At 46.0% G+C, this 26,910-nt stretch overlaps 1 long non-coding RNA gene across 1 annotated transcript; it reads left to right on the top strand.

Annotated features, from left to right (window-relative positions):
* The first annotated feature begins 702 nt into the window (after positions 1-702).
* LOC117512203 lies at positions 703-25,909 on the top strand. Its single transcript, XR_004561240.1, has 3 exons — positions 703-713; positions 17,493-17,496; positions 25,709-25,909. It is a non-coding gene; the product is annotated as an uncharacterized LOC117512203 (long non-coding RNA).
* The last annotated feature ends 1,001 nt before the right edge of the window (positions 25,910-26,910 follow it).

Genomic DNA, 26,910 nt, shown 5'->3' with positions numbered 1-26,910 from the left:
AGGGGTGACCCTCTGCTTGGGCCATGCTACAAACATAAATTACAGAAACAATTCACAGAACAATTCACGGATGAATGTACAAGAAATGCTGTTGGCGCACAGGACAGGAGGGTCACCAACACAAATACAACTCCCATCTCTGGATGGAGAGAAAAAACAGAATCAGCATCAGAAAGACAAAAGTTACTGTATAATTTGCCAGCATTAAATAACAAGAAAAACAGAAGACATACTAAGGTGATCCCCGGCCACTAGCCCTAAACTTCAATAAAAGACCCAGAATTTAGCTAAAGTTGAGGCCGCAGTTTGCTCCAATTACTAATAAAATGATTTAAAAGAGTAAAAAGCGTAAAACAAAACTGTACCAGTATGCTAGCCATATGAAAGGAAAAATAAGTGCGTCTTAAGTCTGGACTTGAAAATCTCCACAGAATCTGACTGTTTTATTGACGCAGGGAGATCATTCCACAGAACAGGGGCATGATAAGAGAAAGCTCTGTGACCCGCAAACTTCTTATTCACCTTAGGGACACAAAGTAGTCCTGCACCCTGAGAATGTAAAGCCCGGGCCGGTACGTAAGGTTTAATTAGGTCAGCTAGGTAGGGAGGTGCCAGTCCATGAATAATTTTATAGGTTAGTACCAGAACCTTAAAATCTGATCTCACTGGGACAGGAAGCCAGTGAAGAAATGCCAAAATGGGTGTAATGTGGTGTACTTTCTGCTTCGTGTCAAAAGTCGGGCTGCAGCATTTGAACCAATTGGAGACCCCTAATGCTATACTGCGGTAAACCAGAAAATAGAATATTGCAGTAGTCCAATTAAGAAGAGATAAATGTATCGATCAGGGTCTCAGCATCAGCCATAGACAGGATGGGACGAATCTTCGCTATATTTCGCAGGTGGAAGAAAGCAGTCGATACGATACGATACGATACGATACACTTTATTGTCCCTTCCGGGAAATTTGTCTTGGACTCCGAGAGCTGCACAAGTAAAAAGTAAAACTGCCATGACATAATTACATGATTCATACATATTACATAACTTAATACACACATCAATCATACATATTGCACATCCCTAATACACATATCCAAATTGCACATACCATATTACACAGCAGTTCTCACATAAATAATTCATGCATAGTTGCACATATCCCTAAAAAACGCATACCCCTATTGCACAGCCATCTCCCACATATGTTAAGGAAAATACTAACTGTTGGGAAGGTGTCCGTAGCACGGGACCCACAACAGGGGGTGCAAATGAACGGACAATGAATAGCCAAAAAGGTAACAATTTAATGTTGTGATAATACACAACGAAACGTACAGTAATTGCACAGTTAATGTAACTCAGGTGACGTGTGGGCAGGCTCGAAGATAGGAGACCCCCGACGAGAGAGAAGCCGCGTCCCACACGGCTTACACCACCAACGGTCCTGAAGAACAACCGGAGCCCGCCAAGTCCCCGAATCCCCAGGTGGCCTCTGTCTTCGGCTGTCGACCCTGGTACTTGCTGGCAGAAAGCAGAAAATATTGAGTGAGTGTGAGTCCGCACACTCAGTAATTCTCAGTCTGAACACAGTTAGGAGGGAGCACCTGCACCTCCAAATCACACACACTCGGCAGCTCCTGGTCACCACTTATCTGAGATGGGTTGTGAGGCGAAGCCGTCGCTGTCACACCAAACGCCAATCCTCTAGATAAGGCAACACTCCAGGAAAACGGCTGCAATAGAAGTTCAAGTTATTACACACAGTGTTAGTCAGCAGAGAAATTACCTTTGGTATGGTGAGTCGATTTCTCGGCGGGGAGGTGGAGTTGCAGTCCGGCTTTTATGGTGGTGATGGATACCGAGTGACAGCTGGTGCAGAGGATGAGTGACGCTGTCACTTCTTCTGGTCTGGCGCCCTCTCGTGCTTGGAGCCCGCACTCCAAGCAGGGCGCCCTCTTGGGTGGTTGGGCCAGCAGTACCTCCTCTTTCAGCGGCCCCACAACGAGGACCCCCCCCTCAACGGGCTCCTCCTGGCGTCCAACCAGGTTTGTCCGGATGTCTTGCGTAGAACTCGCCAGGAGGGCCGGTCCCAGGATGAGCTCCTCTTCACCCAGGAGCGTGCTTCAGGTCCATACCCCTCCCAGTCCACCAGATATTGGAAACCCCGGCCCTTATGACGGACGTCCAGGAGCCTGCGGGACTGTCCAGGGCAGGCTCCCCGTCAATGACCGGGCAGGAGGCGGCGGTAGGTCCCGAGTACAGAGTTGCGAGGTGTGGTGTGGTTTGAGACGGGAAACATGAAAGACAGGGTGAATCCGCAGTGAAGCCGGGAGTTGAAGCTTCACTGCGGCCGGGTTGATGATCTTGAGGATTTTGAAAGGTCCATGAATCTGTCTTTCAGCTTTGGGGAATCGACACACAAAGGTATTCCTTGGTTGAGAGCCACACCTCCTGCCCGGCTGGTATGTGGTGGTCGGGGAACGCCGGCGGTCCCACATGGGCCTTAGCCCTAATCCGGCCTTTACAGGGCAGAGCGGGCAGCCCGCCACACCCGCGGCACCTCCTGAGGTGGGCCTGGACCGAGTGCACACCGACCTCTCCCTCCACCAGCGGAACATGGGGGCTGGTACCCCAAAACATGCCTCAAAAGGGGAGAGGCCGGTAGCAGACGAAACTTGGCTGTTGTGGGCATACGCGATCCAGCCCAGATGGTGATACTCCAGGCCGCCGGATGCGCGAGGTGACACATCGAAGGGCCTGCTCCAGCTCCTGGTTATCCCGCTCTGCCTGGCCGTTTGTCTGGGGGTGGTACCCGGGAGACGAGAGACTCACGGTGGCCCCCAGCTCCTTGCAGAAACTCTTCCACACCTGTTGAAGAGAACTGGGGACCACGATCTGAAAATGATGTCCGATGGTATCCCATGCAGCCGCATGACGTGGTGGACCAGAGGTCTGCCGTCCCTGGGACTTTGGTGAGCTTCAGAGGGGCCACGAAGTGGACTGCCTTGGAGAACCGGTCCACTAATCGTGAGAGATCACGGTGTTTGCCCTGGGACGGCGGGAGGCCCTGATGAAGTCCAGGCCGATGTGAGACCAGGGCGATGAGGCACTGGCAGGGGTTGGAGGAGTCCCCTTGTCCTCCGATGATCTGCCTTGCCCCTGGCGCAGATGGTACAGGCCGGGACATAGTCCAGGACGTCGTTTTCCAGGGACGCCCACCAGAAGCGCTGCTGGACTACTGACACGGTCCTACGCACTCCGGGATGACAAGAGAGCTTGGACCCGTGACAGAAGTCCAATACGGCAGCTCTTGCCTCTGGTGGGACGTACAGTCTGTTCGTGGGGCCAGTCCCCGGTCCGGGCTCCTTGTCAGGGCCATCCCGGACGGTCTTCTCCACGTCCCAGGTGAGGGTGGCCACGACAGTGGACTCGGGGATGATGGTCTCAGTGTGGTTCGACAGCCCCGCTTTGGGCTTCTTCTTCATGCACCCGGGACAATGCATCTGATTTTTTTTTCGGTACGTGATCCGGAAGTCAAAGCGTTCAAAGAACAGAGACCAGAAGGGCTTGCCTGGGGTTCAGTCGCTTGGCGGTCCGGATGTACTCCAGGTTCCGATGGTCTGTGAAAACCGTGAAGGGGCAACGATGCCACCCTCCGCAGGTGTACTCCACTCTTCAAGAGCCCTCCTTCAACCGTGAGGAGTTCCCGATTGCCGACGTCATAGTTCCGTTCAGACTGGGGTCAACCTGCGGGAATAAAAGGCACAAGGATGGAGGACTTTATCAGCCTCACACGCTGCTGGGACAGCACGGCTCCTATCCCTGAGTCAGAGGCGCCACTTCTACTATGTACTGGTGATCAGGATCAGGCTGCACCAGAACTGGTGCAGTTGAGAACCGGCGTTTCAACTCCTGGAACGCGGCTTCGCACCGATCCGACCAGGCGAAGGGGACCTTGGTGGAGGTCAGGGCAGTCAGGGGGCTAACTACCTGACTGTAACCTTTAATGAACCTCCTGTAGAAATTGCAAAGCCTAGGAACTGCTGTAGTTTCCTGTGGCTTGTTGGTTGGGGCCAATCTCTCACCGCCGCAACCTTAGCCGGATCAGGGGCGACGGAGTTGGAGGAGATGATGAACCCCAGGAAGGACAAAGAAGTGCGGTGGAACTCGCACTTCTCACCCTTCACAAACAGCTGGTTCTCCAACAACCACTGTAGGACCTGACGTACATGTTGGACATGGGTCTCAGGGTCCGGGGAAAAGATGAGTATATCGTCCAGATATACGAAGACGAACCGATGCAGGAAGTCCCGCAAGACATCATTTACCAAGCTTGGAACGTCGCGTGGGCATTAGTGAGGCCAAACTGCATGACCAGGTACTCAAAAATGACCTAACTGGTGTTTGAATGCCGTCTTCCATTCGTCTCCCTTCCGGATCCGAACCAGGTGGTAGACGCTGTTCTAAGATCCAATTTAGTGAAAATTTGGGCTCCATGCAGGGGCGTGAACACTGAATCCAACAGAGGTAACGTGGTATCGGTTGCGAACCGTGATCTCTTCAGCCCCTCTGTAATCAATGCATGGACGGAGTCCGCCGTCTTTTTTTACCCACAAAAAAGAAAACCAGCACCCATCGAGGAGGTGGAGTTCCGGATCAGCCCGGCAGCTAAGGAGTCCCGGATGTAGGTCTCCATTGATTCGCGTTCCGGACGTGAGAGGTTTTACAACCTACTGGACGGGTACTCAGCGCCCGGGACCAAATCGATGGCACAATCATACGGTCGTGCGGGGGGAGAGTGGAGCGCCAGATCTTTGCTGAAAACGTCAGCAAGATCATGGTACTCCTTTGGCACCGCCGATAGATTGGGGGGAACTTTGACCTCCTCATTAGCCGTAGTGCCGGGAGGAACCGAGGATCCTAAACAACCAAAGTCACTGGTTGTGTCTGATGTGTGATTAATGGAAGCAGGGTGCCATCGTAGTGCTTGCACCTGCAATGGTGCCGGCAGAGCCACCAGAGGGAGCCCTACTTCCTTTACCCATCTGCTGTCCAGCAGATTCCCTTCAGACCCCGTGTCTACCAGTGCTGGGGCGTGAAGGGTTAAATCCCCACAAAGGATTGTTACTGGGATTCGTGCAGATTTGCGGGGTTTTCCCGCGTGTGTGTTATGGCCCACCCTTAGCCCAGTTTCTAAGGACGGGCGTTGTAGTTTGACCGTTTAGGGCAGTCCTTCTGCATGTGCTCGCAAGAGCCGCAGACAAAACACTCCCCGCGGGCCAGCCTCCTTTGTCTGACATTTGTTTTTACTTTGGCCCTGCTCGTGTCCATAGCCTCCTCAGCAGGGGGAGCTGTAGCCACACGGAGCTCTCTGGCAGTGAAGCGTGGGGACGACGTCACCCTTCTTGCTTGCTTGCCTCTATTGGTGGTTGGCTCTCACTGCGGTATTGTATCACTTCCTGTTCCGGAGCACAGCAGTGTTTTTCTGTATCTGTTAGCTGTTTAATCTGTGCAGTTAGATTGATCTAGTTATCTAGATTACGATTTGTTTCCCAGTGTAATCTTTACGTGCCTTAACTAAAGCACTCCCTCTGCTGAATCACCTCTAAATTGTTTACACATTATTCACTTTGCGTGTTTTTAGGAATCCGCTAGCTTAGCATAGCTACTAGCTCTTAGCCGATTTAGCATGGCGGCTTCTCCTGTCTCTCCCGCACTTTTCTGCTCTGGGTGTGAAATGTTTAGTTATTCCTCGGCCTCCTTTAGCAGTAACGGTACTTGTAATAAGTGTAGCTTATTCATAGCTTTGGAGGCCAGGCTGGGCGAATTGGAGACTCGGCTCCGCACCGTGGAAAATTCTACAGCTAGCCAGGCCCCTGTAGTCGGTGCGGACCAAGGTAGCTTAGCCACCGTTAGTTACCCCCTGGCAGATCCCGAGCAGCCGGGAAAGCAGGCTGACTGGGTGACTGTGAGGAGGAAGCGTAGCCCTAAACAGAAGCCCTGTGTACACCGCCAACCCGTTCACATCTCTAACCGTTTTCCCCACTCGACGACACACCCGCCGAGGATCAAAGTCTGGTTATTGGCGACTCTGTTTTGCGAAATGTGAAGTTAGCGACACCAGCAACCATAGTCAATTGTCTTCCGGGGGCCAGAGCAGGCGACATTGAAGGAAATTTGAAACTGCTGGCTAAGGCTAAGCGTAAATTTGGTAAGATTGTAATTCACGTTGGCAGTAATGACACCCGGTTACGCCAATCGGAGGTCACTAAAATTAACATTGAATCGGTGTGTAACTTTGCAAAAACAATGTCGGACTCTAGTTTTCTCTGGGCCCCTCCCCAGTCGGACCGGGAGTGACATGTTTAGCCGCATGTTCTCCTTGAATTGCTGGCTGTCTGAGTGGTGTCCAAAAAATGAGGTGGGCTTCATAGATAATTGGCAAACCTTCTGGGGAAAACCTGGTCTTGTTAGGAGAGACGGCATCCATCCCACTTTGGATGGAGCAGCTCTCATTTCTAGAAATCTGGCCAATTTTCTTAAATCCTCCAAACCGTGACTATCCAGGGTTGGGACCAGGAAGCAGAGTTGTAGTCTTACACACCTCTCTGCAGCTTCTCTCCCCCTGCCATCCCCTCATTACCCCATCCCCGTAGAGACGGTGCCTGCTCCCAGACCACCAATAACCAGCAAAAATCTATTTAAGCATAAAAATTCAAAAAGAAAAAATAATATAGCACCTTCAACTGCACCACAGACTAAAACAGTTAAATGTGGTCTATTAAACATTAGGTCTCTCTCTTCTAAGTCCCTGTTGGTAAATGATGTAATAATTGATCAACATATTGATTTATTCTGCCTTACAGAAACCTGGTTACAGCAGGATGAATATGTTAGTTTAAATGAGTCAACACCCCTGAGTCACACTAACTGTCAGAATGCTCATAGCACGGGCCGGGGCGGAGGATTAGCAGCAATCTTCCATTCCAGCTTATTAATTAATCAAAAACCCAGACAGAGCTTTAATTCATTTGAAAGCTTGACTCTTAGTCTTGTCCATCCAAATTGGAAGTCCCAAAAACCAGTTTTATTTGTTATTATTTATCATCCACCTGGTCGTTACTGTGAGTTTCTCTGTGAATTTTCAGACCTTTTGTCTGACTTAGTGCTTAGCTCAGATAAGATAATTATAGTGGGCGATTTTAACATCCACACAGATGCTGAGAATGACAGCCTTAACACTGCATTTAATCTATTATTAGACTCTATTGGCTTTGCTCAAAAAGTAAATGAGTCCACCCACCACTTTAATCATATCTTAGATCTTGTTCTGACTTATGGTATGGAAATAGCAGACTTAACAGTATTCCCTGAAAACTCCCTTCTGTCTGATCATTTCTTAATAACATTTACATTTACTCTGATGGACTACCCAGCAGTGGGGAATAAGTTTCATTACACTAGAAGTCTTTCAGAAAGCACTGTAACTAGGTTTAAGGATATGATTCCTTCTTTATGTTCTCTAATGCCATATACCAACACAGTGCAGAGTAGCTACCTAAACTCTGTAAGTGAGATAGAGTATCTCGTCAATAGTTTTACATCCTCATTGAAGACAACTTTGGATGCTGTAGCTCCTCTAAAAAAGAGAGCTTTAAATCAGAAGTGCCTGACTCCGTGGTATAACTCACAAACTCGTAGCTTAAAGCAGATAACCCGTAAGTTGGAGAGGAAATGGCGTCTCACTAATTTATAAGATCTTCACTTAGCCTGGAAAAAGAGTCTGTTGCTCTATAAAAAAGCCCTCCGTAAAGCTAGGACATCTTTCTACTCATCACTAATTGAAGAAAATAAGAACAACCCCAGGTTTCTTTTCAGCACTGTAGCCAGGCTGACAAAGAGTCAGAGCTCTATTGAGCTGAGTATTCCATTAACTTTAACTAGTAATGACTTCATGACTTTCTTTGCTAACAAAATTTTAACTATTAGAGAAAAAATGACTCATAACCATCCCAAAGACGTATCGTTATCTTTGGCTGCTTTCAGTGATGCCGGTATTTGGTTAGACTCTTTCTCTCCGATTGTTCTGTCTGAGTTATTTTCATTAGTTACTTCATCCAAACCATCAACATGTTTATTAGACCCCATTCCTACCAGGCTGCTCATGGAAGCCCTACCATTATTTAATGCTTCGATCTTAAATATGATCAATCTATCTTTGTTAGTTGGCTATGTACCACAGGCTTTTAAGGTGGCAGTAATTAAACCATCACTTGACCCAGCTATCTTAGCTAATTATAGGCCAATCTCCAACCTTCCTTTTCTCTCAAAAATTCTTGAAAGGGTAGTTGTAAAACAGCTAACTGATCATCTGCAGAGGAATGGTCTAATTGAAGAGTTTCAGTCAGGTTTTAGAATTCATCATAGTACAGAAACAGCATTAGTGAAGGTTACAAATGATCTTTTTATGGCCTCGGACAGTGGACTCATCTCTGTGCTTGTTCTGTTAGACCTCAGTGCTGCTTTTGATACTGTTGACCATAAAATTTTATTACAGAGATTAGAGCATGCCATAGGTATTAAAGGCACTGCGCTGCGGTGGTTTGAATCATATTTGTCTAATAGATTACAATTTGTTCATGTAAATGGGGAATCTTCTTCACAGACTAAAGTTAATTATGGAGTTCCACAAGGTTCTGTGCTAGGACCAATTTTATTCACTTTATACATGCTTCCCTTAGGCAGTATTATTAGACGGTATTGCTTAAATTTTCATTGTTACGCAGATGATACCCAGCTTTATCTATCCATGAAGCCAGAGGACACACACCAATTAGCTAAACTGCAGGATTGTCTTACAGACATAAAGCCATGGATGACCTCTAATTTCCTGCTTTTAAACTCAGATAAAACTGAAGTTATTGTACTTGGCCCCACAAATCTTAGAAACATGGTGTCTAACCAGATCCTTACTCTGGATGGCATTACCCTGACCTCTAGTAATACTGTGAGAAATCTTGGAGTCATCAGGATATGTCATTCAAAGCGCATATTAAACAAATATGTAGGACTGCTTTTTTGCATTTACGCAATATCTCTAAAATCAGAAAGGTCTTGTCTCAGAGTGATGCTGAAAAACTAATTCATGCATTTATTTCCTCTAGGCTGGACTATTGTAATTCATTATTATCAGGTTGTCCTAAAAGTTCCCTAAAAAGCCTTCAGTTAATTCAAAATGCTGCAGCTAGAGTACTGACGGGGACTAGAAGGAGAGAGCATATCTCACCCATATTGGCCTCTCTTCATTGGCTTCCTGTTAATTCTAGAATAGAATTTAAAATTCTTCTTCTTACTTATAAGGTTTTGAATAATCAGGTCCCATCTTATCTTAGGGACCTCGTAGTACCATATCACCCCAATAGAGCGCTTCGCTTTCAGACTGCAGGCTTACTTGTAGTTCCTAGGGTTTGTAAGAGTAGAATGGGAGGCAGAGCCTTCAGCTTTCAGGCTCCTCTCCTGTGGAACCAGCTCCCAATTCAGATCAGGGAGACAGACACCCTCTCTACTTTTAAGATTAGGCTTAAAACTTTCCTTTTTGCTAAAGCTTATAGTTAGGGCTGGATCAGGTGACCCTGAACCATCCCTTAGTTATGCTGCTATAGGCGTAGACTGCTGGGGGGTTCCCATGATGCACTGTTTCTTTCTCTTTTTGCTCTGTATGCACCACTCTGCATTTAATCATTAGTGATCGATCTCTGCTCCCCTCCACAGCATGTCTTTTTCCTGGTTCTCTCCCTCAGCCCCAACCAGTCCCAGCAGAAGACTGCCCCTCCCTGAGCCTGGTTCTGCTGGAGGTTTCTTCCTGTTAAAAGGGAGTTTTTCCTTCCCACTGTAGCCAAGTGCTTGCTCACAGGGGGTCGTTTTGACCGTTGGGGTTTTACATAATTATTGTATGGCCTTGCCTTACAATATAAAGCGCCTTGGGGCAACTGTTTGTTGTGATTTGGCGCTATATAAAAAAAATAATTGATTGATTGATTGATTGTCGGAACCGGAAGGGGGAGGGACGGTTCGTGCCCGGTCACGCACCCCGGCCTGCTCCCGACGATGCTCGTTTAAACAGTTGTCTAAGCGTATAACTAAATCGACAAGCCCGTCAAAATCCCGCGGTTCCTCCTTAGCCAGTAGGTGCTCCTTAAGGACCGGGGACAGTCCATTTACAAAGGTGGCGCGGAGCGCAACGTTATTCCAGCCGGACCTCGCTGCCGCGATGCGGAAGTCGACTGCATACTCGGCTGCACTACGGCGCCCCTGTCTCATCGACAGCACCACGTTCGAAGCGGTCTCGCCTCTGTTGGGATGATCAAACACTTGTTTGAACTCCCGTACAAACCCAGTATAAGACGTTAGGAGCCGTGAATTCTGCTCCCAAAGCGCCGTAGCCCAGGCGCGTGCCTCTCCTCGAAGCAGATTAATGACATAAGCCACCCGGCTAGCGTCTGATGCGTACATGACAGGGCGCTGTGAAAAGACGAGCGAACACTGCATGAGGAAGTCTGCGCACGTCTCGACACAGCCCCCGTATGGTTCCGGAGGGCTTATGTATGCTTCAGGGGACGGTGGGGGGGTTCGTTGAACGACCAGTGGAACGTTTGATACAGGCCCAGGACCAGCCAGAGGAGTGGCTGCAGCAGCGCCCTGATCGCACGCTTCCACCCTGGCAGTGAGAGCCTCCACCCTCCGATTAAGGAGGACATTCTGCTCAGTCACTAAATCTAACCGAGCCGTGAAGGCGGTTAAGATCTGCTGCAGCTCACTCAACACGCCTCCCGCTGACGCCTGCGCTCCTGGCTCTTCCATTGGCCGTTCAAGCTCGGGTTGACGCCCCTCGGGATCCATGACGATGGCCGAGAAATCCTGTTGGGAAGGTGTCGTAGCACGGACCCACAACAGGGGGCGCAAATGACCGGACAATGAATAAGCCAAAAAGGTAACAATTTAATGTTAATGTTGTGATAATACACAACGAAACGTACAGTAATTTGCACAGTTAATGTAACTCCAGGTGTCTTCGGCTGTCGACCCTGGTACTGCTGGCAGAAAGCAGAAATATGATGATTGAGTGTGAGTCCGCACACTCAGTAATTCTCAGTCCGAACACAGTTAGGAGGGAGCACCTCCACCTCCAAATCACACACACTCGTGCAGCTCCTGGTCAACCACTTATCTGAGATGGGGTGTGAGGCGAAGCCGTCGCTGTCACACCAAACGCCAATCCTCTAGATAAGGCAACACTCCAGGAAAACGGCTGCAATAGAAGTTCAAGTTATTACTGCCATGACATAATTACATGATTCATACATATTACATAACTTAATACACACATCAATCATACATATTGCACATCCCTAATACACATATCCAAATTGCACATACCCATATTACACAGCAGTCTCACATAAATAATTCATGCATATTGCACATATCCCTAAAAACGCATACCCCTATTGCACAGCCATCTCCCACATATGGTTAAGGAAAATACTAACTGTTGGGAAGGTGTCGTAGCACGGACCCACAACAGGGGGCGCAAATGAACGGACAATGAATAAGCCAAAAAGGTAACAATTTAATGTTGTGATAATACACAACGAAACGTACAGTAATTTGCACAGTTAATGTAACTCCAGGTGACGTGTGGGCAGGCTCGAAGATAGGAGACCCCCGACGAGAGAGAAGCCGCGTCCCACACGGCTTCCACCACCAACGGTCTGAAGAACACCGGAGCCGCCAAGTCCCGAATCCCCAGGTGGCCTCTGTCTTCGGCTGTCGACCCTGGTACTGCTGGCAGAAAGCAGAAATATGATGAGTGAGTGTGAGTCCGCACACTCAGTAATTCTCAGTCTGAACACAGTTAGGAGGGAGCACTTCCACCTCCAAATCACACACACTCGTGCAGCTCCTGGTCAACCACTTATCTGAGATGGGGTGTGAGGCGAAGCCGTCGCTGTCACACCAAACGCCAATCCACTAGATAAGGCAACACTCCAGGAAAACGGCTGCAATAGAAGTTCAAGTTATTACACACACAGTGTTAGTCAGCAGAGAAATTACCTTGGTAATGGTAGTCGATTTCTCGGCGGGGAGGTGGAGTTGCAGTCCGGCTTTTATGGTGGTGATGATGAACGAGTGACAGCTGGTGCAGAGGATGAGTGACAGCTGTCACTTCTTCTGGGTCTGGCGCCCTCTAGTGCTTGGAGCCCGCACTCCAAGCAGGGCGCCCTCTGGTGGTGGTGGGCCAGCAGTACCTCCTCTTCAGCGGCCCACACAACACTAACAGTGAATAAATAACACTAAAATAACAATGCCACCATGTCATTAACGCACAATCCTACTACCTATTCCAGGAACCATATTTAAGACTCTAATTGATGTGGGCACAAATGAGTTTTTAAAGCGATTCAATTTGCACTGAGGGACTCTGTATTGCCTACCAGACGGTAGGAGTTCATACTCAGGATAGAGGATGTGGGAAGGATCTGACAAAGCTCGCTGTGCTTGTTTGAGAACAGACTGTTCATACATGGACTGCAGGGAAGAGTTTCCCGTCCTCCCTACAACTTTCCTAGTCCTAGTAATATTTCTAATGTGGAGGCCAAAAGACAACGAAGGACCAAAAATTACCCCAAGGTTCCTCACTTTGTCAGTGTGATGTATGACACACGAGCCTTGGGTGAGCGTTAACTGGTCAAATTGATGCTGATGTCTTACTGGACCAAGAACCATCATTTCAGTCTTAGAGTTTAAAAGCAGGAAGTTTCTAGACATCCAACTTATCACTGCTGCAAGGCAAGCTTCTAAGGATTTTATGTGAATGAGATTACCAGCAGTTATTGGCATGTATAAGTGAGTATCATCTGCACAGCAGTGAAAAGTAATCCCAAAACGCCGCAATATGTGCCCAAGGGGTGCTATATAAAGGGAGAAAAGCAGGTGCCCTAAGACAGACCCCTGTGGAACCCCAAATTTCATGTCATTAAGGTTAGAGGTAGTTACTGTACAAAACACAGTGAGAACGACTGGTCAATTATGACGTCAGCCATTCAAGGGCACTCCCAGAAATCCCAAAATGATTTTCCAGCCCATCAAGTAGAATATGATGATCCACTGTATCAAATGCAGCACTGAGATGTCACAGCAACAGAACCATAGTGGTGTCCGTGTTATGTGTCGACGCGGGTTGAGGAGCGGACCAACGTCTGACGGAACCCAGCGCCAAAACAACCAGAAAGCGGTTCCAATAACAAAACAATTTATTTTCCCCCTTCTGTGCAATGCAAAGTGTACAAACGTAAATGCGTCTGTCTGGCGGAGTGAAGGACGGCGCGCTCTCCAGCGCCCAGAAGGATCGAAGCCCGGCGCTTCTGGACCCACGTTCACCGCCAAACACCCCCCAGGTGGACACGACAAACCGACTCTGCGAAGGATAGAAAAGGTGAGGTAAGTCAGCAGCTACAATTAATATCCCTCAAAGGCACACACTATCAGCAACACATTCAGGTCTGAATTTAAGCTTTATGTAAATGAGCAGCTTCTCACAACAGGTGGAGGATCATCAGTCCGCACGCCACGGCAGTGAGAAGCAAGCTGCACAACTCTCATCAATATTCACATATACTGCGTAACAAAATACCAAATTACTATTAACAATTATTCAGACAATCAAATCACCTCTGATGTGTGCTGACAGCATGTGTCCCTCACCCGTCCTCCTTCACAGGCACGATGTGTCAAACCCAGGCGCGGTCCTCAGCGTCTCACAAACGAACATCACAAGGTCAAGTTCCCGGCAATTCTTCTTGAATCACACATGGCTTAAATGCAGAACGCCATCTCATTATCTGCTTCAGCTGAAAGTCTTTAAGGTTGCACGTGAGCACCATCCACAGGTGCTGCACATCACGTTGATGAGGGTGAAGGACTCTTCTGCCAGCACCTTCTCCACAGACAATAAATCAGTTTGCATACCACCTGGAGAGCAAAGAAAAGAAAAGAACACCCAAATGTCCAGCCAAACCCCCCAACACACAACAGTACCCCCCCCCCCCTTTAACGGGAAGCCTCCCGGCGACCGAACAGACCAGGCCCGAGAACAGCACTTCCCTCCGGGGTCCTCGTCAGGAAGCAGACAGCGTAACGCTCCCAAGGTCCACCGCAGACAGCAGGACAGGGCACCGCAGCTGGAAGGCCGGCTGGCTTCAAACAAAAACCCCAAAACAGTCCCTAGTACAACCCAACATACAAGAAAAACATAAAACCCACCCAAAACCTCCCCAGGGGGCCGTCCCATCTCACCCCGGGAAGAAAAGAAAAACTCCCAAATGCAAAAACCCAACACAGCCCCACAAACACAATACAAACATAAATGCACAAAGAAAAATAACAAACAACCCCCCCAGAACGACTTGCAGAGCTCAACACCCCCCAGAAGGCCTTTACCGCCAGTTCCAGGAGGAATAGCCAAAGCCGGAATCCCACAGAGGTCCCCAGGTACACATGGAGCAACGGCGCCCCCCAGAGGACCGTACCATCAAACCCCAGGAGGCACCCTCCCCACAACCCAGGAACCCCAGACCCGGCCACACTTGGCTAGTCGGCCCCACAAGCCAATTCCCCCCCAGAGGACCGTCCCATCAACCCTGGAGGTGGAACCTGGAAGGAAACAAAAAAAAAACACAAAATTCCAACCCCCGGAGGACTACATTAAACAACCCCGGGGGCAAATAAAAACAACCGATAAACCCTGTTACCTTCCCCAGCACCCCGAAAGACCCCAGATCCCTCCCAGAGCCTTTCGGCGGCTCAATTTTGGCGAACGGCACAAAACATCAAGCCGGGGAAGGGAACAGGAAAAACAAACCCGGCCCCAACCCCAAGGCGCAGCGGAAAACCGGAAATACGTCCGGTGCCCCAACCCGACCATACCCCAGCCTATCGGGAGGGGTGGAACTACCGAAATGGCGAACGGCAACAGATCGGCCCACCCCTCCGACTGAGGTATGTTCCCGCTGCACCACACCCGGCAACACCAATGACGAACAGTACAAAGGCCCACCGAGGCTGGAGTGGAACCGGGCCCTAACCAAACCAGAAAAAACGCCCCTAACAACCCCCCCCCCCCCCCCCCCCCCAGGTGCAGAGGTCTTCTGAGAACGCTCAGTGTGACTAACCTGCACCACCCCATAACCCACAAGATGAACGGTCTTGGGGCGAGTGAGGTTGGGGTTAGGGAAGTAGGGAAATAAAAAATAACAAAACAAAACGACCCCAGACCCAAACAGAAAATACCTAAATACAAATAATAAAAACCAACGATTAAGTGAGTCCAGACGGGCTTCGAACCGCCTGTCGTTCACTCCACCAGAAACGCCTCTGAATCCCCAAACAATTTATAACCCCTTACAGAAAAAACAAAACAGCCCAAATCATTTTTTTTTTTTTTGTGTGTGTGTGTATTATTTTGCATGTCCCAGAACACCTGGAGATACATCACCACTATTTTTCTTGACGCTTATATGACGGGGCAATATAGCGACTTCAGCTCGTCCGAGCTGCATGGACTCATCCGCAAGAGGAGCCAGAGGTCCCGTCGGAGGAGTCTCAGTGGGGCGAAGAAGAGGCAGCCCAGACCTGTGTCGGGGAAAGCCCCGAGACGAAAAAACCCGTTCTGATGGCCGCCCTCTCTCGCATCCACGCTCCTTTATCCGATCATCTAGACGAATCACCAAAGATATTAGCTCATCTAAATCGTTTGGTTCGTCACGGACTACTAGCTCGTCTTTTAATGAATCATTTAAACCATCCACAAACACTCCGCTTAATGCTGTGGCATTCCAACCGGACTGAGCAGAAAAAATTCGGAAATCCACAGAATAATCCGCCGCACTCCGCCTCCCCTGCCTGAGATTCAGCAACCGTTGGGCAATGGTATAAGCAAAAACCAGAAAACATTGCATCAAAAACGGAGCACAGGCTTCAATGTTTCCCGCATAAGGCTCTGGACGACAAATAATCAGTTCGGAAGCCGAATCTCTGGGTGACGGAGTTATCTGCACCGGTATCGATGGTGCCGCAGCTGGAGCAGCAGGAAGCGGAATGGCTTGCACTGCAAGCTCCATAACGCGGGCATCTGTTTGTTTAGTTTGGTTTGCGAGATGCTATAATTGCTCCCATATTTTCTCCAAGTGTTCTTGAACTCTTTCGGCAAATGGAACCGCCTCTGCCGCTGGGTCCATTTTAGAATGGCCGGGAACTACTGTTATGTGTCGACGCGGGTTGAGGAGCGGACCAACGTCTGACGGAACCCAGCGCCAAAACAACCAGAAAGCGGTTCCAATAACAAAACAATTTATTTTCCCCCTTCTGTGCAATACAAAGTGTACAAACGTAAATGCGTCTGTCTGGCGGAGTGAAGGACGGCGCGCTCTCCAGCGCCCAAAAGGATTGAAGCCCGGCGCTTCTGGACCCACGTTCACCGCCAAACACCCCCCAGGTGGACACGACAAACCGACTCTGCGAAGGATAGAAAAGGTGAGGTAAGTCAGCAGCTACAACTAATATCTTTCAAAGGCACACACTATCAGCAACACATTCAGGTCTGAATTTAAGCTTTATGTAAATGAGCAGCTTCTCACAACAGGTGGAGGATCATCAGTCCGCACGCCACGGCAGGGAGAAGCAAACTGCACAACTCTCATCAATATTCACATATACTGCGTAACAAAATATCAAATTACTGTTAACAATTATTCAGACAATCAAATCACCTCTGATGTGTGCTGACAGCATGTGTCCCTCACCCATCCTCCTTCACAGGCACGATGTGTCAAACCCAGGCGCGGTCCTCAGCGTCTCACAAACGAACATCACAAGGTCGAGTTCCCGGCAATTCTGCTTGAATCACACATGGCTTAAATGTAGAACGCCATCTCATTATCTGCTTCAGCTGAAAGTCTTTAAGGTTGCACGTGAGCACCATCCATAGGTGCTGCACATCACGTTGATGAGGGTGAAGGACTCTTCTGCCAGCACCTTCTCCACAGACAATAAATCAGTTTGCATACCACCTGGAGAGCAAAGAAAAGAAAAGAACACCCAAATGTCCAGCCAAACCCCCCAACACACAACAGTCCGAATCCATTGTAAGCAGAAGATCATTCACCACTTTAGTGAGAGCCGTCTCTGTGGAATGATATTTTCTAAAAGCAGACTGCAGTGGCTCAAAGAGATTATTCTCAGTAAGATAGTCTACGAGCTGCCATGACACCACTTTTTCCAGAATTTTAGAGAAAAATGATAGATTTGATATCGCCGATAGTTTTTCAATACACTAGGGTCAAGATTAGGTTGCATAAGTAATGATTTAATCACTGCAGATTTGAAACATTTAGGAACAGATCCAGAAGTTAGAGAAAGATTAATAATTTCCAGCACAGTCGGCCCAAGAGTGGGCCACAGGTCCTTGAACAATTTTGTTGGTATTGGATCAAATAAACAGGTTGTGCTTTTTGTTGACGTTACGAGTTTTGTCAGCATGCCTAGTGAGATACTATCAAATTCTGTAAATCTAGGTAATACCTCAGTAGTGGTGCCCACCTCAATAGCAGGGTGTAGTGGCTGGGTTAAGGCATGCCGGGATTTTCTTTCCAAAGTAATCCAGGAAATCTTGTGCTGTAAAAGGAGAGCAAACTACAGGTGGTTGTCCATGCATAAGTGCTGCCACCGTGTCGAACAAGAACTTTGAGTTATGCTTGTTTTTGTTGATCAAATCAGAGTAGTAGGTCCACTTTGTAGCCAATAATGCATGCTTATAGTCTAAGATAGCATCACGCCACGCAAGGTGGAATACATCTAATTTTGAACAATGCCATTTCCATTCTAGACCTCTTGCTTTATGCTTGAGGTCACGCAGATAATCATTGATCCAAGGTGACTGTGATTTGGGGGACTGCGGTTTTAACACAGGTGGTGCAATCATGTCAAGTGTAGTTTTGAGGACTGAGTTTAAACTATCCACAAGTCTGTCTGCTGACTTGGTATTTGTCAGATGTGAAGCTAAGACATCAGGCAGTCTAGCTTAGAGTTCAGTCTTAGTTGAGGAGTGTATATATATTCATATATATATATGAACGTTAAAGTCACCAATGATCAGAATGCTATCTGCACTAGTTGACAGGTTAGGACATCTAAGAATTCAGAATATGGGCCAGGAGGCCTATATACAGTAACAAAGTAATACGATTGATTTTTATTATTCTGACGTTGGCAATGCGCAATATCCTGAGCAGAGCAGAGAATCAGATGCTCAAATGAGTTACATTTGTAACCCCCAACACCTAATAAGCTAAACCTAGATTCATAAATAAGAGCAACACCCCCGCCTTGCTTTGCATCACGAGGGACGTGAGTAAATGTATATGCTGGTGGGCAGGCCTCATTTAAGGGGAGGACAGCTGTAGGTTTAAGCCAGGTTTCACATAGCCCAATCATATCTAAGTGATGATCAATAATTAGATCATTGATCAACAATGATTTTGAGGACAGTGATCTTATGTTAATGAGACCCATTCTAAGGACCTCAGTGGGGTTGACAGTTGAACTGTTTAGTTTCAGGGGTGGTTCCAGAGTAGCATATATAAGATGCCTCGAAGTAGGTTTAGGTTTGAGACATTCCACGCGCATTGCAGGTAGCAGACACAAAGTCTTTGCTATTGCTGGGGCAACCACTGGGCCATCCTCAATTTCAACATCATCCAATGTAGTAATGGGTATTAAGTTTGTAAATCATATCCCTCTATGATTTTTATGGACACTACTATGGAAGCAGGCCACAGTCTCAACTTGTTGAAATTCCCTCCCTGGCAAATAAACTGCACTATCACCATAGTGTCTTTTCTGCACTGCATTTCCCCGCTAAGCTAATGGGTTCCACACCCACATTTGTCATAAGCCTTGCAGGGTCTCTAATCACCTGCTCCATGGCCTGCTGTAGATTCCTAATGTTACCCTCCCTGTAGAGCTCTATCTATGTTTGCAGACAAGATGGCGGCGCCTTCCCAAGTAGGGTGGAGGCCGTCTGGCATCAGCAAGCCACGGCAGCCCCAGAACGAAGGCCAGTTATCAATAAAGCTAAAGCCTTGCTGTCTACAAAACTGCGCCAGCCACCGATTTAACAATGTCAGCCTGCTAAATGCCTCTTCAGTACCCCAGAAGGGGAGGGGACCAGAGACTATTAATCGATGCCGACACATCTTTCTGGCAAGGTCACAAGTCCTCTCTATGTCCATTTTTGTGACCTCTGAGTGCTTCATGTTTGTGGGTGATAGAATCCCCTATCACTAAAGTTCGGTGTTCCGGCCTGGAGACAGGAGTGGAAGTCACTTGTGGGCTCAGAAAATTCACATCAGGCAAATCTAAGGGGGAGAACCAATTCACAGTTCGCAGTGGTGAGTGTGATCGGGCTGCCACACCCAGGCACCAAGCCCTACGGGCTTCCTCCGCCTAGCCACAGTCCGAAAGCCATCCTCCACAGCCTGCATTTCTAAGCTGATGCTAAGGGCTCGCTAGCCAGCCCCACACTATCCTCATCTGGAGTGCCCGTAACATCTAACTCCACTGAGCTAAGAAGCTGCTCTAACCTACGGACACGGCTCTCTGTAGAAGAATCTCTTTGGGAGCCCTTTATTTAGCATGCAGACAATATGCATGGCCCAGCAGAGCTGGGATCTCCTCAGCCTAGAGTGTACACTCTTCATGCCTGATTTCTGAAGAATCTCTGTGTCTGAGATATATTCCTTCCAACTCAGATAGAAAGGTTTTCTTTGGTAATGCAAATGGAAGGAGTTAAGCTATTTAGCATGCAAGAGTACACAGGCCAGGTCTCACAGAATGAAGGCAAAACAACTGCAAGGTAAACCTCTAGCTTAGTTTTCGGGCTCAGGCCTCATTGTGCCCACACATTTCTTCAGGTCTGCCAAGAGTTATACTAACTCGAGAGATATGAAAAGTGACCTTAACATATATGTTGGCCAGCTTGGATACTATGCTGCCAAAGTAGGTATTCTTGGTGGCAGCTAGTCTCTGTTCGATGCATCACCTTGGTTGCTGAGTCAAAGAGGTCCATGCTTCTCTCCATCTCCATCATGAACAGTGTCCACCGTGACCTTGGTTTTGGACTGCAGTCTGCAAAGGTTGAAGAGCTTGCCATTGGTACTGAAGAGGAAGTCTGTGCCAACATCGCTGTCATGAAATGCATCACTTGACATGGCAGCAAACATCATTCTGAAGAGAGTCAGTACTAGACAAGTTGACAAGTTGGCATACAACCAAAGACCAAAAAGGCCAAAGACAACTTCTGGTCATGCTGCTTTGATTAATGCCATATTGTCATCATCAAGACAACTCCCAAAAATGGCAGTTTGTCATTACAAAAAATGAATGGCTCTTAATGACAGCAGTCATAAACATTTATGACATTGACATGTTTTTGACACAGTTATGACTGCGTCATGTAACAGTTATGACTGCGTCATGTAACAGTTATGACAGTGTCATGTCACTATTATGACGATACCTTCAAGTAAAGTGTCACCAGGAAGTGTGTGCTGAGCTGCTTGCTCTGCTGCCACAGTGACACTGACCCAGATAAGCGGCTGAAAATGAATGAATGCAAGAAATACTAATCAACAGTGACAATATATGCTTCTACCCCACGACCCCATCCAGGATAAGCAGTTGAAGGTGAGTGAGTGAGTATGGACTTCTAAGTTTTGGAAAGCCAGTTTGAGTTCATTTAGAACTCCAATACAACGAGTCCCTTTATAATAACATATATATATATATATAATATATCATGTAATAATCCACGTATTTCCTTTTCAGCAATATGTGAGAAGAAAGTTATTTTTCTCATAGAATTGTTAAAGGTGAGTACAGTACTCAAAGGCCTGATTCTACAAGTATTTTAACATGACTAAGGTTGTGAAAAGTGAATTTGCAAGACATTATCATGATGATCTCTTCTGCACTATTTTATCTTTCATTTACTCACATCGTCCTGACCCTATAACAGACTGGCATCCTGTCCAGGGTGTACCCCGCCTCACGCTCTGTGGCTGCTGGGATAGGCTCCAGCCCCCTGCGACCCTTAATTGGAGTAAGCGGCTGAAGATGAGTGATGAGTGCGTGGTGTTGCCCAGAGAGATTTTTGCTGACATGATTTCGGGGGGAACATTAAAATGATATTCAACTTCTCAGTGGCGGTTCTACACTGAATTACTCCCCGGCGAGACCCCCTCTGAGCGCTCCTGCCCCCCCCAAAAAAAACACAAAATTGTATTTATTATATTATATTATCAATGAGATGTGTGTAATTTGGAAGAAAGTTGAAGTGTAACTGACTTTAGCCCACTAATCACCTCCATTAGAGCAGGGATCACCAACCCTGTTCCTGGAGATCACCTGTCCTGCATGTTTTCCACGTCTACCTACTCAAGTCACACCTGATTTGTTTTTTTTTTAAGTGGTGTTGTCCAGCTCTTGATTGGCTGAGCACACCTCATAGAGTTAATTGCCTGGGAGTGGAACAGGGAGAGTTAGAAAACATGCAGGGCAGGTATCCTGCGGGAACAGGGTTGGTGACCCCTGCATTAGAGAAACCCAGAGGTGAACCATCCCCTCCCCTTTCACACACTTGGTGCACGTCTCAGCACACAGTGTCACCTGTGCAGCTGCAGGGGGCGCCAATTTGCCAATTCCACACACAGTGACATGAAAACCGCTTCACAGTGTAGATGTTTGTTTGTTTGTTTGTTTTTTAAGTGCTCGTGCCACTGCCCCCCCCATAAATGCCACTCTGGGTGGCTGCCCTTTTTGTCCGTACCGAAATATGCTACTGCAATTTCTCATGAAAAGCAACTATAAAAAATAGCTGCGGCATATTATATCACATTTCTGTCAGGTTGTTTTCAGCTCAAGATAAGTACAAATACAAAGAAGAAATAAAGTTGTTGTTTTTTTAAAGTAATTCCATGGGCTCTGAGAATCAGTTTTGACACAAACACATCACTGTTATCTCAAGTTGAGTGTATTAAAGTGCTTTATTCTGTTTACCCAAGCAACACTTTAAAGGAAAAACCAGATTGATGGTTGAACCTTAAAGGCATCCATCATTCTGTGTGATGTTGTTGGCTGCATCATTATTAATCACATAACATTTTCAAACAAGCGCCATGCCTCAAGTTCTATTTGTTACAATGCAATGCAACTTTACAGCAACAAATCTGTCAAAACACCTAGGGGTTTATAGTTTCTACATTCTCCTACTTTTAAATATCTGCAGAAACATCAACATGCATATAATATAGATGAATTGACATAAACACAAAGGCTTTACATTTATCAGACAATATGGATCATGTGCTGTATATGCAATGAAAAAGCAGGGTGCCACTCCTACATTATTCAGCATCATTTTTAAGCACTACTATTGGTAGGATGAATGCACGGATGTCTATACAGGAAAGACACAAATATTAGACACAAACAAACCCTCCTGCTGCTAAATCATGCTGCATGTATTCAGAAAATGTTCTTGCAAATACCTGCACATGTTCCATTTTTGTCTATTTTATGAAAATGGATTAATGCAAAATGTCAAAATTACACTGGTTTTCCTTTAAAAGTTCCATTGTTGGATGCTGTAGATTTTGCACACACAGAAAGTTGCACAGTAGTTCTGCAAACTACAAGTAAAGATGCAACAATGACAACATGACAACAGTCAATGCATATTAGTCTGAAATCATTTCTTTTTTTTCTTTTTTTTACAGCATCTTGTAATAATATCAATTTGTACAAAATAACATTTACTATCAAACATGCAACAACTCATAAAATTAAATAATTACTGTAAATGTTGCACAGGTATATACATTTTGAACTTTAAAAGCAACTTAGGAATTTACACAGCAATTAATGTAATTATTGATATTATTGATATTATTGATATTTAATATTACAACTGAAAAAAACACATTACAGATTAGACAGCCAACACCATTAATACATGGACACAGCAGCTTTAAAAAAATACAATTCACATAAAGATGTAGAACATTACAGCTGACTTTGTAGCCATAGTTGAAGTTTAAGGATGGCTGAATTTTACTGTTTCATTTACAAGTATTCTGTTGTGCAATGTATAGTCTGAAGAGTTTTAGCAGGTCATGCATAGGCACTGCATGAGTCAGTTATTTTGAACAGCAGTGTGGAAATGTCATGCATAATAAAGGTTCTCTGCAACGCGAAAGACAAACACTAGGTGGCAGGCTATGTACATTGCTCCTGGGAGGAATGAAATGTCAAGTCATGGCAGGGGGCAGGGAGGGATATACACAGGGCAAATGTTATAAAGGGAGTCAGGAATATTGCTTTGAGATTTATTTCTCCAAAATTTTGAATCATCATTATGATCCTGAATTAGAAAACCCAGGACCGGAATGTGGTTCGTGGGGTATTTTACTCTCATCTTTTTTTTTTTTTTTTTTTTTTAATATATATCTTGTATGAAATTAAGCATATCTGGGAATCCTTTCATCAAGACTTTGTTCTTGCCCTCATGCTCATTACCTCATCTTTTTTTCATTCCTATCCATTTGTGTTTGTTTTTCAACTGATATCATGTCCTCTTCCTGTCCTTCCCCCTTTCCCCCTCCTTTCTGCAAGCCAGCTCAACGCACTGGCATTTCTGGAACAGCAGGAGGGGGAATCTGCCCCAGCCTCAGCTCATGCTGGGTGCCAGAGAGTGGGTCTGTCACAGCAAAGACCAGTGTCTATGTGGACTCTAGCAGGCAGCACACAGCAACAAAGGAATACAATTGATTGGAACGCACACACCAGTCCAGGACCGAGGTTCCTGAGAAAGATCAACCTTCAACCTTAAGAGTGTTTATTCCCAGGCTTTTCACAAACATATTTGTTCATTAATTTTAAATATATGCTTTCCAAAGAAGCATTGCACATGCACGTTATTAAGAATTTCTTAAAGTGAACTGACCTTGGTGCTGACAGTCAGTTGTGTTGTATATTTAAAACACAAAAAAATGTAATGTTGCAAACAACATTACACATGTATATACAGTTTATTTACCTCTGCCCAAGAGGTTATTATCTGTGTGTCTGTTTGTCAGCAGGATATCTCAAATGCACATGAATGGATGAATAAAATATGGTAGAGCAGAAGACCTTAGGGCCGAGGAACAATCCATTCAGTGTTGTTGGAGATCAAGATTTCGATGCAGACCCTGCCTTTGATCATTGAGCTTTGATAGTGATTATTTTGATACTGATTAGAGGATCAAAGCAAATTAGCAATCAGGGACAAAGTTCAGCAATCAAGAGTCAAAGGTCAGGATGAAAGATCTGCAAGCAGGATCAAAGGTCACAAAAGTGTAACAAAAGTGTAGATAGCGCACTCACGGACTTGCAGAATGATGTCCCTGCTGGATCTACTGTATACAATCCCTGTTAATATGATTCTTTTGTCCTCGGTTTTGAGATCTACACAGTGCTCATCCATGCACTGGACCAGCCTGTGACACCGCAATGTCCTGCAGTGCTTTGGCGTGTGGTGTCTGATTTGATTTCATTTATACTATATAATATAATATTATATAATAAAAATATGATATTATATAATATCAGATTATATTTGCAGCACATTGCAACAGCGATATATGTTTTTTTATGTATGTCCATGTGATGACAGCAAGCAGACACATGCGTCACAGTGGGCAGTTGTTAGTTCATGTCCATCCAAACATGGTATGTGTTCCCCAGCTGTGACATGCAGTACCACAGATCTTCACAGCCACTCCTGTGGGCAGACACACCCCCTGTCAGTTCAGCGCACACACCAACGTGTTACTCTGTGTGTTTGCAAAGCCACACTCGTGGGGGCACTTAGACAGATTTCACATCCAGCTCGAAAGTGATTGTCTGCTGACTGTTTTCATGATGATAGTGCGAACTGCCACACATTTCCTAACTGCCAAACGAACAATGTTGGATGTTCGTGTGTGTTACCTGGAATATGGCCGACACCTGCCGCGAGAGGGTTTGATGGGCTCTCACAGCACACATTCTGTCGTTCAGTAACTGGCGTGTGTAAAAAGTTGTGGCAACTAGAGGTGGGCGATACCGGGAATTTTGGTATTGATCTGATACCAAGTAAATACAGGCCCAGTATCGCCAATATCAATACTTTTTCTTATTTAAGCTTCATAGATCCAAAGGATCCAAAAGACCTAGGATAGAATTTAGCCAAACATTGTATGTGACAACAAAATACTTTATTATCACAGTCAATATTTTTGTTTAAAAAAAATCACTCAACATAAATTAAAACAAAATCTCCTGAGGTAGAGGGCTGACAAACCACAATACAAGGGTGCGCTGCTCCATGTTGTGTGACACAGCGCAGTGCTGCTCTTACAGACAGAGAGTAGACTTTGATGAATCTGCGTGCACAGCAGTCAGTGCGTGTGGGAGAGAAAAAAAAGCTTGAGTATCGATCTTTTTACACAAGGATTGTTCAATATCAATACCAGCGTTGGTATCGATGGCCACATTATGTAAAATTTGTTCAGTTTTACTGTTACTGAGACCTATGTCATTTGGAAATCATAGCAATTAGTGAGAAATGTTGATTTTTACAAGTTCAAACTGTATGATTTGCAAATAAAGTGTGTTTATCATCTGTATGTATTTACATTCAGTTTCTTTTGGTGGCCAGTTTGAAAATTGCATGTCATGCCTACCTAATTTGCATATTCAACTGGTGTCCACCCCTTAAATTGTTAATCATAACCTAAAAGACTGAGTGTACTGAGTAATTTAAAATGCAGTGCACCAGAAAAGAAGCAGAAACTGGAGAAAACACAAAGTGCTGCATAATGTACTGTTCATTAATGAGCAGTGGATATGAAAAGAGCAGCAAGACACAAAATGTATTAACACTGAGTCTTAAGTAATAACTCAGTAACTCATTGCACATTAAATATCACAGCTGTCAACTTTAAAAAGACAAAAATATCGATTTTCCAGAAAAAGTCAGCCAATCACAAAAAACGCTTGCCAAGGAAACTTTCCAAATTAAAGTCCTTTCGGGCTGCTCCCTTGTTTTTTTTCACTCAGGGTCACCAAAGCAGAACCAAGGTGGATCTGCATGTTGATTTGGCACGTTTTACACTGGAACCCCTTCCTGACACAACTCCACATTACATGGAGAAATGGGGCAGGGGTGGGGTTTGAACCAGGAACCTTCCACGCTGAAACCAAGCACACAAACCACTTGGCCACCTTCCAAATTATGACAGTGAAAAGAGCCATTAAATTTTTATAACCACATGAAAACAAGCCTCCCCCGCCGCCCAACCCCAAGTTTCTAATACAGTGCATTAAAATCTGAACAGAAAAAACTTCCATAAAAGTCCCTCAGTCGGCTCATCCTGTCACTCAGCTCCTCCACTTCAAGACAGCCCTCAGAACCTGAGGACACACCCCAAACCAACCGACCCAACCAAATTATAAAGAGAAAAAAACAGAAATGCATCACCTATTTTAAAGACATGAGAAAAAAAGAAAGGAAATGAAAGGAAAATGGAATACTACTTAGTGGACAGAATACTTGATGATGATATCTGACCAAAGATACAGACGGACTGGACACAGTGTGGCTGTTGAAACCAGCAGACACAGACAGACATGGACATCCAAGGAGGACACACTCTACTCTCTCTGCTCTCAGAGACAAGTAGAGACAGAACAACTCTTTCTACTCCACTGTGAC

The sequence above is a fragment of the Thalassophryne amazonica genome, chromosome 6 (genome assembly GCF_902500255.1).
Source record: "Thalassophryne amazonica chromosome 6, fThaAma1.1, whole genome shotgun sequence".
In the NCBI taxonomy this organism is placed as follows: domain Eukaryota; kingdom Metazoa; phylum Chordata; class Actinopteri; order Batrachoidiformes; family Batrachoididae; genus Thalassophryne; species Thalassophryne amazonica.
Note: the sequence above shows the minus strand (reverse complement) of the source record. Positions and strands in the feature narration are given on the sequence as shown.